Source organism: Vombatus ursinus, unplaced genomic scaffold (genome assembly GCF_900497805.2).
Source record: "Vombatus ursinus unplaced genomic scaffold, bare-nosed wombat genome assembly UNPS02014945.1, whole genome shotgun sequence".
Lineage (NCBI taxonomy): Eukaryota > Metazoa > Chordata > Mammalia > Diprotodontia > Vombatidae > Vombatus > Vombatus ursinus.
The window spans coordinates 14,359,842-14,367,883 of NW_020954723.1; the positions used below are offsets into that span (position 1 = coordinate 14,359,842).

The window sequence follows — 8,042 nt, forward strand, 5'->3', positions numbered from 1 at the left end:
ATTTAAAGCTCTTCATATCTTGTCTGTAATTGATCTTTCTAGTCCTATTACACATTACTTTCTTTCATGTATTTTGTGGTCCATGCTAACTAACCTAATATGCTAGCTTTCATGTTAACTGTTTCTAATATGTGAAATTCTATTTCTTTCCTCTGCTTTTGTGTTGGCCAGCTCTCATACCAGGAACACACACGTGTCTTGCTTCCACCTCTTAGAATCCCTAGTTATCTTTAAAATCAGTTCAGATACCATCTTTTAAATGTAGCATTTCCTATCTAGCTAGTTTCATCTTCTCTTAAATTGCCTTGTATTTGTTTTGTATATGTTTTGTATATTCCTATTCTTTATATGCGGATTATCTATCCCATGAGAACATAAACTTCAAGAAGGAAAGGAATATTTCACACAACCTACTACAGTTTCTACTACAAATAGTTCCTATCACATTTAGAACACAAAACCAAGTATAGTTCCTGGCATGTATCAGATGCTTAAATGGTTTGTTGATGGATTGCCACACATTTTTCTAAAACACGCATTTCTCTAAGGTGGTATATCTGATGAACAAAGATCCATTCCCATCTTGGTTTCCACTGAGGCTACATTGTGGAGATCACTTATGATACAGGTCAAATCTGCCCCTTTACTTACTGGGAAATGCATTGGAAAAAAAATTCTCATTGTATTGTGTGTCAGATGATTTCAAACTTTTTACTAGTCAGATTTAAAATAATGATTTTAATATACGTGGAACTCAGTGTCTCAAGGATAAATGAAGCATTTTGCTGGGGGTTGAAACTTTTAAGCTACTGTGACAGGTGGAAAAAAATAGTCATATTCTAACCAGTGAAACCTGTCTCTTCCAATCTTACTTTATTCCCTATCTTCACACATTTAACATAAATGTTGTTACACTCTCCCTACTTCTTGCTCCCCCAAACAAAACTGAGGGAAAATATGTTTGATCAGCTTTGACCATAAATCTTGATCATAAATCATAAAACTTAGAAATAAGTTATAACTATGCTCTGTATGTAAGATCACTACCTTCTACAGGGCATCAGAATAAGGTTCAAGTAATGGATCCAATCATTCAAACGGATTTATTAAGCACTTGCAATGTACCAGGCACTGTGATAATCTCTAGTGGTATAGTTAAAATGTAACCTCCCAAAAGTAACATATATGATGGGGACATAACACTGCCTATGTGACAGTAGGTAAAATGTAGCCTTAGGCCATTTCTACATCTCTATTTGGCACATGCTTTTGAGCTACTGTCCCAGCCACCCAACTCCAATGTAAACAAGTTAGGTTACCAGAGAGAAGCTGCCACATTTCCCCTTAGGGATCTAAGGATAGTCTGGAAGGGTTTGGTGTCTTGAGACCCCACTAGTGTGCTTCTTCTATTAATTATCAAACAATAAGTCAGTCAGACTTATTTTGATTTTATAAATGGATGAATTTAAATAGCAAATTGTGGTGGTATTGTTGCTACCAAAGAGCCCATCCCCCAAAAATGTGTTAGACACAATCTCTCAGAAGTTTATGCAGATTTTAGTGGAAACCATGTTCAAACTAAAAGTACATGTGGCAATAGCAGTAACTAACAATTCCTGGAATTCCTTTTGCTACAGTCTTAAGAAATTCTCCTTAAATATGGTCCAACTTTTTCTGAAGGGCTCCTTGTAGAGTCTTCAAATTACCTTTCCTCATAACTTCTAATTTATTCTTTATGCCCAGTATAGACACTGTTATTAGCTATTCTAGGAATGATGCTTGGTTGCCTATGGGAATTCCAAAAAGCTCCAGAACCTTCAAAGTTCATAAGCTCCTCCTCAAGTCAAGGTAGGGGTGGGCAAAAAGACTGAAGCTGAGATCAGAGATCATATCTTTTACCCTATCCCCAAGGAATTATTTTTCAGGGGCTTGTGTGGAAGGCTGAGACCCCAAACATATTGGGTCCCCAAACATACCTGGAGTCAGAAAATCCTGAGTTCAAATCTAGCCTCAGATTATGACCATGGCAAGTCATTTAGCTTTGTTTTCATTTCCTCTACCATAACATGAAGATGATAATAGGACCTACTTCAGGGTTGTGAGGTAGGAATAAGATCTTTATATAAGTTTGTAGCCCAATGCCTGGCACATAGGATACATTTTAGGCTAACTCCCTTCCCTTCCTACCCTCTTCCTCAGGTAAAGGATGCTTGAATTTCTGGGTTCCAAAATCGCTTCCTATTATATAGATAGCCCACAGAGCATGATAATTTTTTTTAACTAGTATGAATGCATTTCTTGTGCAAAACACTACCTTTCTGCATTTTAAGAACATTTAAATTGATCAAAGTACTTTTTTTGGGAAAAAACAAAACAAAACAAAAACAAAACAAAACCCAACAACTTCAGAGTTTTATTGTTCCCCATATGGGGCAAATGCAGAGGGTACAAATCCCTACAAGGGATAGGATGATGACTGGGAAGGGCTTGGGCACCCTAAGTCCAAGCTGTACCCACATGTGACAGCCCCACCAATTCCTAACCCCACCCCAACACACCAAGACACCAGTCAGCCCTTGACCCCCAAAGCCAAGTACCTTGGCTGCAGCAAGGAGAGGAACCATGGAGCAGAGGGAGCCCCATCCTGCAGGGCCCCTGAACTCAGACTGAGAACCTGTCGTCTATGATGCATCCTCCTCTTGAGGCAGACACAATGCTGTAGTTTGGGAACGAGATGGGGATCTGGGTTAGGGCGACAGCCTACACTTAAGGGGGGGAGGTTCCAAGACAGTCATGGAAGAACATCCCCTCTGCCCACTCCTCCCATAGATGGAAGAGATGCAGGGAGGTCTAGGGGGGAGTCTTGGTCCTGAAATTAAAGGTGGAGGGAGGACTGATAAAGACTGGGGGTCCTCACCTTGTTGATGAGACCCCAAGGTCAGGCGTCAGGTCAGGGAGCCCAGTGGGGGGGCCCCTCCTTGGCGATGAGCCCCCAAGGTCAAGAGGCTGAAGAGTAGGAGGCAGGTTAGGGAGCCTGGTGGAGTCTCCCTACTTGTCAGTGAGCCCCCAGGTCAGAGGGCAAGTTGGAGAGCCTTCTAGTGGTCCCCAGACTCAGTAAGCCCCAAGGTTAGGGTACGGGTAGTAGCAGGGAGGTTGCAAAGCCCAGCAGGGGTCCAACTATTTGTCAATGAGCCCCTCTTCTTTTAACTTGAAATAAAAGAATTTCTCCAGAGCACTGGCACAGCGGCAATACTCACTGTCCGGGGGGTTGTACTTTCGGCAGTTGCCGATCATCCGCTGGAAGTCAGCCACAAACAGTTTCCCAGTCACATAGTAGCGGCTCCTGAGACGCTCTGTCATGGTCTTCAGGTCGATGGGGAAGCGGATGACGTCATAATAATCTGGAGCCTCTGCCTTCATCACAGACTCCATGAAAGGCCAGGCACTGGGGTGAGTACTGATCCGAGCCAGCAGGTTTTTAAGGATTGTATAGAGCTGGTCAGGGTCCTTGAGTTCCTTCCCTTTCTCCTTCTCCAGAGGCTTCCATCCCGTCTCGCGGATGCCAGGGATGCTCTCCACAGGGATCTTCTGCCTTACACCCTCCTTGAAGCAGGTGAGACCCGGATACACCTTCCAAATCTGAGCCTGCTTGCGCTCAGTCAGCTTCTCGATTACCTCCTTCTGCTTCTTGATGATATGGGAAAGCTCAGTATAGGGAATCCTGGGATTCAGCTCACACTCCATCAGCGTGCCCCCCTCATAGCCCTTGATGTAACCCAGGTAACAACTCTTGGGAACCTTGACGTCCTTGGAGAAACCCTGCTTCTTGAAGTAGCCTATGGTATACTCATCCGCGTAGGTGAGGAAGTAGAGGATGTGGTGCTTGATGTGATACTCCTTCAGGTGGTTCATGAGGTGAGTCCCATAGCCTTTGATTTGCTCGTAGGAAGTGACCGCACAGAAGACAATTTCCGTGAAGCCCTGTGTGGGAAACATTCGGAAGCAGATTCCCCCAATGACCCGTCCATCTTTGAAGAGGCCCAATGTCTTGTGCTTCGGATCAAACACAAGCCTGGCAATGTACTCTTTGGGCATCCGGGGCAGCTGGTGACAAAAAACATTTTGCAGCTCAACTAGCCAGAGTAGTACACGCGGATTGGCCTTTGGTGCCAGTGAACTTCCTACGACGTGCAACTCGATGATCCCACGACTCTCCTCTAGCCGAGCAATCTCATCCCGTGCTATATTGGCTGAAAGTAAGCTGGTATCAGGCCCAAGCACGGCCACAGGGTCTGTAATGGTCAACATGACCTCATTGATCAATTCCATAGGAATGTCCCCCATTACTCGAAGCCGCTTTGCATCTCCCAGGGGCAGGTTCTCAGAAAGCTTCCTCTTCTCACCTGGCCTGGGCTCTGCTCCACCACGGCCCAGGCCAAGGGAGTTGCTGCTGCTGCCGCCACCCAGGCTTTGGGTGAAAAACAGGGTACTTGTCACAGCTGCAGCACTGACAGTGGCTGGCGGAGGAACTAACTGTGATTCCTCCGAGTCAGGTATGGTGAACCCTGATTCCCAAATAGGGGAATTTTCCCCATAGATCTCTTCTTCCAGCATGGACAGGAACTTGGGGAAGTGGGTAAGGATAAGTGTCCTTTTTTCAGGCACCAGTTTGTCCTTCTCCACCCGAAACTTCTCCAGCAGTTGACGGCGGGTAACAATAAAGATGGACCGAAGGAGACTGCGTCCAAAGACGTGAGTTGTCTCATAGCGGGGCAGACTGTCACAGCTTTGTGGAACATGACAGTAACACAGCCAGCTGGTATAATTGACCTTGTAGGTGGCAACGTCTTCGCCCGGTGACCTCTGTTGGAACTGTGCAGGAGTCTCCAACTTCCAGTAGTTAAGGCAGAGCAGGAACATCTTTGAGAGCTCAAACACTGCCTGCTGCTCCCTCGGGGCCAGATGACTGAACCTAAACTGCACGAAATTCAGTATGCCCTGCTCCATATTGGGCATTTCAAAGGGGGGACTTCCCAGGGACCCCTCCACAACCGGATGTGTCCTCTGTAGGATACATTTTCTCAAAAGCTTGGAGAGGTAGAAGTAAACCTGCTTGGTGTCTGTGTCTTCTTCCTGGTGCACAGACAAAAACAGATTCTCTAAGTCCACCACCATTCCCAGCAGCCTGTTGATCTCATCCTCAGACACATTCTCCAGGTGGGACACATGGTCAGCCAGGGGGTGTTCGCAGCTCCGGCAGGCCTCACTTAGGTTGGGTGCAGGCTGTTGCAGGTCCATGCGCGGGGCAATGAGAGGTTTGGGGTTCTTCCAGCCGTTACACTTGCAAGCATCATTAGCCTTGCAGGCCGAGAAAACCCCCAGCTTCTCCAACTTCTTGGCCCGGGGTAACGCGCGGACCTGCGCCTTCCTCTGGTTGGTGTGCAGCTGCTCCCTCAGGCCAGGCTGTGCCGGATCCTCCCCGACTCTGGGCGTCTCGCTCCCTGGGGCTCCCACCAGCGCCGCTGCCGGGCCCGGGCCTGGGGTAGGAGCTGGGGCCGGGGCAGGGGCCAGAGCCTGGACCTGGATTGGAGCCTGGGTCTGCTCCGCCATGGCCTCCCCCGCTGTAAATCAAAGTAATTTTGAACTTAGTCTAAAGCCTGTAGTTGATTGATTGAATAAAGATGTTTAGGCTTGGCTCTCACCTTCTTAATTGATTGATTGATTGTACTTAACTGACAAAGGGATCAGAACATTGTATTTCGTCATTTATTTTAAGTGCAGTGGGGTGACTGATTGATTAAATCAATGAACTCCCATCTTTATATATAAAATTAAGGGTACTTTATCGAACCTACGTCATAGATTGATTGTCAGAAAACTATTTCGTAAACTACCAAGTAATGTATAAAGGTGAGCCATTATTATTTGTATTATTATTTTTTAAAGGAAATATGTTGAGAAAAAAGGAGTCATAAAGGAAAGAGGTCTCTTTTTTATTCACATAAGACCCAACATAAGTAATTAGCATGAAAAGCTGCTAAAAGTAGATTGTATAAAAAGGCCCCCAGATGACTGAAAAGTAGACAACTTAAAAACAACTGATACTTATGTTATCCAAGGAGATATATATATATATATATATATATATATAGATAGATATAGATATAGATATAGATATATAGTTATATATAGATATAGATATAGATATTTAGTGTACCATTTCAACATTTTCTTTGCTGTAATTGAAATGCTGGTACATCCACAGAATTTAATTGTATTTTACATTAGAATATGACACTAGTTACAAAGATTAATTTTTATGGGTCCTTGGGCTAGACTTTAACTACCTTGGGCTTTAGGTTTCTCCTCTTTAACTACTGGCCTAGATAATCACCAAAGTCCCTTCAAATTCTAAAATTTATAGATCAGTATTTATAGCTTTGCTCAACAAACTTGCTTACATCGCTTGTAGCCACAACAAGAATTATAAATAGGGGAAAAGGTCTGTCATTACTAGAGTAGGATTTGTTAAGAATGAGAAAAGCTTGCCTGCCTAACTGCTATTAAGAACTATTTTAAGAATACATTTCTGTGCCCATACAGAGTTCTAGGTCACATTCCCATGGCTTGGAGTAATGCGATCACTGGTGGCATCAGGGGAGCAATGTCCCTTCCTGGACAAAGACCAGAGCAAAGGCCAAGAGAGTAGTGACCACAGCTCTCCTTAGATCATAACACTTTTTAAGCACCTAAAACCTTATAGACAGCACCCAGCCCCAGAGTTAGCTCTGAAAACATCAACAAGAAAGACCTAAAACTTGGGGCAATGCCCCTCTACCCTGTGAGCAGAGCAAACTTTAACATGAAGTTAAGTCAAGAAATAATGGGGAAAAAAAGCAAACAAAAACAAAATAACTTGACTATAGCAAGTTACTATGGTGACAGGGAAGAGCAAAAAACAAATCCAGAAGAAGACAATGATGTGAAAGCAGCTACAAGCAAAACCTCAAAAATGTGAATTGGATAGAAACTCCACACAAATTCCTAAAAGCTTCAAAAAGGATTTTAAAAATCAAATAAGATAGGTAGAGGGAAAGTTGGAAAAAATAAATTAGGGCATTGCAAGAAAATTAGGAAAAGAGAGTCAGCAGCTTGGTAAAAGAAGCACAAAAATGCTGAAGAAAATAAAACCCCCCAAAATAGAATTGACCTAATGGTAAAAGAGGCACAAAAATCCACTGAAGAGAAGAACACCTTAAAAAGTATAATTGGCCAAATAGAAGAAGTGGTACTAAAATTCCCTGAAGAAAAGAACTCCTTAAGAATTATAAATGACTAAGTGGAAAAAAAACATAAAAACTCACTGAAGAAAATCATTGCTTAAAAATTGGAATTGAGCAAGTGGAAGCTAATGATGCCATGAGACACTAAGAAATAAAACAAATTCAAAACACTGAAAAAAATAGAAGAAAATATAATATGAAATATCCAATTGGAAAAACAACTGACCTGGAAAATAGATTGCTGAGAGATAATTAAAGACTTATTGGACAACTATCCAAGTGGTGATACATGATAAAGATGAAATATGATTATGCTACAGAAATGACAAGCAGATTGGTTTCAGAAAAACCTGGGAAGACAAATATGTACAGATTCAAAGTAAAGTGAGTAGAACCAGAGCATTGTTCATAGTAATAGCAATCTTGTAATAATGATCAACTATGAAAGACCTAGTTGCTTTAATCAACACAATGATTCAAGATAACTCAGAAAGACTCATGATGAAGCATGTTATCCTCCTCCAGAGAACTGATTAAATCTGAGTGAAGACAGAAGCATAATTTTTTTCATTTATTTTATTTTATTTTTTTTGCAACATGGCTATTAAGAAAAAAATATTTTCCATGATTTCATATGTATAATTGATATAACATTTCTTCCCTTCCCAATGATGGCAGAGGAATAGGAGAGAGGGACAGCATTCAGAATTCATTTTTTTTAATGGATGCAAAAAAAGAATTTATTTTAAAAGCAATAAA

The 8,042-nt window shown here is 42.5% G+C and overlaps 1 pseudogene; it reads right to left on the reverse strand.

Annotated features, from left to right (window-relative positions):
* Positions 1-3,177: 3,177 nt before the first annotated feature.
* Positions 3,178-5,610, reverse strand: LOC114030055 (annotated as a pseudogene).
* Between the last annotated feature and the right edge of the window lie 2,432 nt (positions 5,611-8,042).